The sequence below is a fragment of the Aplysia californica genome, unplaced genomic scaffold, assembly GCF_000002075.1.
Source record: "Aplysia californica isolate F4 #8 unplaced genomic scaffold, AplCal3.0 scaffold00254, whole genome shotgun sequence".
NCBI lineage: Eukaryota > Metazoa > Mollusca > Gastropoda > Aplysiida > Aplysiidae > Aplysia > Aplysia californica.
Window position 1 is genome coordinate 593,902 of NW_004797524.1, and position 4,967 is coordinate 598,868.

A 4,967-nucleotide genomic window follows, 5' to 3' on the forward strand; every position below is an offset into this window, starting at 1 on the left:
CTACTAACTGAAGTGTCTTTAGGCCATTCCCGAAGGGGGGACATAAACATGTTTTTATTCACAGTAGAATTGTTAATGGGCTGATTCATCAAATGTCATGCTCATAACTGTGCCGGAACTGCAACAGGTAACTGCTGCTCTTTCTTTCCTAATCCTCACTATCGTCATTTTCCTCTACTTCTTTTGTATGTTTGTCACACTCTCGTGACCTGCTATTTCCGGGATGCCTTGATAGTCGAAGCAGACTAACTGCTGTTGAAACTAGAGAGGTGAGCAGAGTTAGCCTGATCCTCTGTAAGGACTTCTCTGTTGAAATCCACCCCTTGGCTCTCATATGACCTTATGCAGTTTGGAGCGCCGTAAAAACGACACTAATACAAACGAGCATCACAAGAAGAGACTAGGTGAGAAACGATACTGTCAGGGAACGAACAGGATAAGCGTCCTGCGTGTATAACGTAGACAAACATCGAATTAAATTATTTAGGTGCATCTGTCAAGACTACCGCCGCGCAGTATAGCAACGAGAGTATACAACCAGAAATCAAGTCGGAAACATGAAGGGGCAAGCCCAGGAAACGACGGACAGCGGTGGTCAGAGAAACATTAGGTTCGCACAACATAACCATGCAACGAACGATACAACAAACCCCGCTAAGTAACAGAGGCCGGAAAAAGTAATAACCAAGTAAAGGCCTCTGGTAAGTACTACTTCTTTGTTATCCCTTTTTTAATGTCCTCCTGCCTTGTTTTTCTCAATACTATTAACCTTTAAAGTGTTGATATGCTTAACTTAACTCACACGCACACCAACAAATGGAGAAATAAATCAACATCAATATTATTCCTACACGTCATTTTCAACATTTCATCGTCGTCGTCGTCGTCGTCGTCGTCGTCGTCGTCGTCGTCGTCGTTATTGTTGTAAGTATGATAAGAAAATATTTTTTAGAAGTCAGTGGATACTTGAGCATTTGAATTGTTATGACATTATGAACTATGGTTAACGTTCCGCCCATGTGGGCTTCTTCAGGAACATGATTTTTAGAAAATAATGATCGTCCTCATCAACGTTTTGTTTTTTTTGGGTTGTTGTTGTTTTACCTTGAAGCACAAAATTACCACCATGTTGACTCATTTTCTACGTAACTTACAAATATATATACCCCTCACATGCACCCTGGTCAACTGTCTGTTGCTCGTCCTTTTAGTGACCCGTCTCCCCGGTTTAGATATGACCTCAACTGCCCTCGGAGGGATCGTGCAACTTATAATAGATTTATTCGGTTCAGCCAATGTTAATTGAAGCGTTTGACCTCTCTAAAGGGATCCGAACTGCTGGCTCGAAATTTCTATGGTCATGACATATTGAAAAACCTTTCAGATTACGTGCGAGACCATATTTTATAGAAGTTGTAATTAGCACTACACCTACAGACGAACACTTTGAAAGGAGACCCAGAGCGTAAAAACCTGGTTGATGGTTGGCGGGTGCTCCTTCTTTCTAATCAAACACATATCGTCCTTGCCTCTCCTCTTTAAAAAAAAATTACTCTTCAGTAACTTCCCTAATCTTCAATACTAATATGGCATGTGGGTGGTTGGCGGGTGCTCTGGTGTGGTGTGCTCTTTTCATATCAAACATATATCGTCCTGATCTCTCCTCCTTCTGTTTTATGTTTGTTATTCTCTTGTGACATTCTAATCTTCGGCACTTATATGAGCTTATTGTGTTGCAAGTGCGGTAAAACTCTTACTAAACTAAACTAGTATGGCATTTCCTATTAAATGTGTTTTAAGTGCCAGAAAATTCTTACTAAAACTGAAGCGAAGAGTACAAACATTTTGTTGCGTGTGATCTTTAGTTTGAATCTTTGACACTAACATGATTATGGCCAATTTCTATTTCAAGTGCTGTAAAACGCTTACCAAAACTGAATCTAAAAGTATAAACATTTTGTTGCATGTAATCTGTGGCTGTCCATGTGTTGCTCGCCCTGTTCATTTATTTAATTTGTACGAGAAGCCCGCGGGGTGGGGTCAGCTATCGGTCAGATAATCAGTTAAATTATCGGTCTGTCTGTCTGTCTAGCAACGGGGATGTTAGTAAGAGCTAATAAAACGCATGACATCAGATTAGTTTGGTAGTATAGTAGAGGGGGGGTGAAGGAAAGATTACACAGAGCACCCAACTTGCGGACTAAATGTGAATGGTTGACGGGAGCTCTGGTGTGGTTTGCTCATTCTTTTCTGTCAGGCATCTATCTTCCACATATCTCTCCTATTTATTATTTTTATATGTAACTCTTTAGTAGCACCTATAATCTTTGGCACTTATGTGAAGTTACAATTTAAGACTAAATACTGAAAAATCATGAAGCAAAACAACGTCGCACTTTTGACAAAAATCGATATAATTAATAAACTACCACAGTGTCGTGAATTTTCGGCACTTAATAGTTCCTTTGATGGGTAGCACAATGGTTTAGAATAGATGGCTATTAATTCATAATTGATGTGCACACATTGTCCTTATTGGGGTAGCCGTAATAATAATATCATGCTGACGGGTGTTTATTTTTAACGACACATGTGTTACCGTTGCACTGTCTCCCCCTCTTGTTTTTGCTTTTTTATGAGGGCACTTCGTTTTGAACAGTCGGTGCCAGGCTTAACTGCGGTGCGAGTTCCTTTGGTGCGAATCCCCAGAGGGGATGGTGAAGCTTTGGTTGTGTAGGGAGATTTGATATTATTATTTTTATTGCTTTCCACCAGTGCCGGTCCTATTGGAGATGGGGCGTTATATCGGAGGCCCTGTCTCTTTATTGTCGTATTGTATTGAGAGGCGTATTGCGCCCCTGCCATGCTATATATTAAGTACTTAACGTTTGTGTTCCTGTTGAAAAAAGAGGTTTAAGGTGGACGCACACTAATTCGACGATTCTGTATGATCGGATCGGATGAAAAGTATAAAGCAATAATGAACGCTTGTCTCTGCTTCAGCCCACTGATTAATTGTCGACTTTAAGAAAATGATTACTGTTATTGCTCTAGAGGCTCTGGTAGACAAATTATGTACATCATTTCTTTCAGCTGATTTACCGTACCTATCTATTTTCACCTTTTTTAAAAAAGATTTTTGTTCAATTTGATTTTTTTTAACATTTTATTTATTTATTTTATTTTTTAAGCTATAATTTCTTGGTATTTGTTTGTTTATTTTTTGTTTGTGTATTTCAATTTTTTATGTAAAAATTTTTTTTGGGGGGAGGGGTAAGCACGACAATAAATGCTACTGCTTGCTATGAACAAATACAGATCATAGTGGCGCTTAAGAGAAATAAAATAATGATTATATCAGAGGGTTCCACATTGGCCCAAAGTCCTGCCTGAGACGCACAACTTGTGCTTACTCGAGGAATATTCTCATTTTGCCTACCAATGTGTGTATGGCTTTTGTTTTTTGGGTTAATGTTGTTTGGGTTTTTTGGGGGGGTTGTTTTTCTTTGGTTGTTTGTTTTAGGGTTTTTTGTTGTTGTTTTTATTTGTTTGTTTTTGTTTTAGAGATGATTATGCCTGAACAGCTGCATATAACAATTGAATTGTTCGGAAGATGTGTGGACAACGGGGTGGATGTTGCGTAAACTGCTGATGTTGTTCGAAGCCCGCCTCCTGAATAATCTTTTTTTTTAAATAGAAGTTTTACTGCGCTCGCAACTGCATAAGGTCATAATATAAGCGCCAGAAGATTAGAGGTGTTACAAGAGAGTAACAAACATAAAAAAAGAAGAAGGGGAGATAAGACGATAGATGTTTGATAGGAAAGAAGGAGCAAACCACACCGGAGCACCCGCCAACCATCCACCTGAATGATCTGAATTGTGTCGATGGGGGCGTAAAAATACGTACAGAACTACCTAATATTATATAGCCATTTTTTTGTGACTCGCCGTATGCTTACGTCTCCACTCGCACAGTCCAGTAGCGTTCTTTCTCCTATTTTTTATACTTCTCCTAAATCCGAAAAGTTCAAGCGGGTAATTGGAGGGAACCACTGGTGGATCGTACTTGTTTGGGTTTGTTGTTTTTTTTGTTTGGGGTTTTTTTGCTGTTGGTTGGGTTTGTTGTTTTGTTGTTTTTTTGGGGGTGCGGTTTTTTTTAAAATTAACTGCTGTTTCTGTCTGTTTTCCTTCTTCCCTGCGGTATATAACCGTTATTGTGTCGATGAGCATCTCTTTACTCAAAATTTTTAAAATATCAATTTATATCAGTTGGTGTCGTCCTGGACAACAATATGGTTGGTCTTATTTTGAATCACGTACTCGATGTTCTTGAATAGATGGGTTGTTGGGAGATGGGGGATTGGTTAGGGGGGGGGGGACTCCTCCCACTCAGATCGGTCATATCGGTGATGGATGTTATATTGGGATACGCCAACTCTCATTAAAAATTTGTAAATAACGTGTAACCTCTTCACTGCTGTCTGGCCGTATGTACTCACTTATGACTTCCCATACACTGGTTCACGTGGGTTGTTGGTGGGTGCTCTTGTGTGGTTTGCTCTTTCTTTCCTATCAAACTTCTATCTTCCTTATCTCTCCTCCTTCTTTTATTTTATTTGTGTTTGTTGCTCTTTTGTAACACCTCTAATCTTCGTCGCTTATGTGACCTGATTGTTTTGCAAGTACCGTAAAAAAAACGGTTACTAAAATTAAACTAGAAATAATGTCCCACTTCTTCACTGCTGTGTAGATGTATGTAATCACTTGTGATTCCCAAACTGATTGACGTGTTGTTGGTGGGTCCACTTGTGTGGTTTGTTCTTTTTTTCCTATCAAACATCTATCGTCTTTATCTCTCCTCATTCTGTTTTGTGTTTGTTACTCTTTTGTAACACATCTATTCTTCGGCTTTTATGCGACTTTATTGTTTTGCAAGTGCCGTCAAACGCTTACTAAAATTAAGCT

At 39.2% G+C, this 4,967-nt stretch overlaps 1 protein-coding gene across 1 annotated transcript in view; it reads left to right on the plus strand.

Moving 5' to 3' along the window:
- The window catches only part of LOC101858787, a gene marked incomplete in the record, with an annotated part of 72,298 nt that overhangs the window by 59,192 nt on the left and 8,139 nt on the right, over positions 1 to 4,967 (plus strand).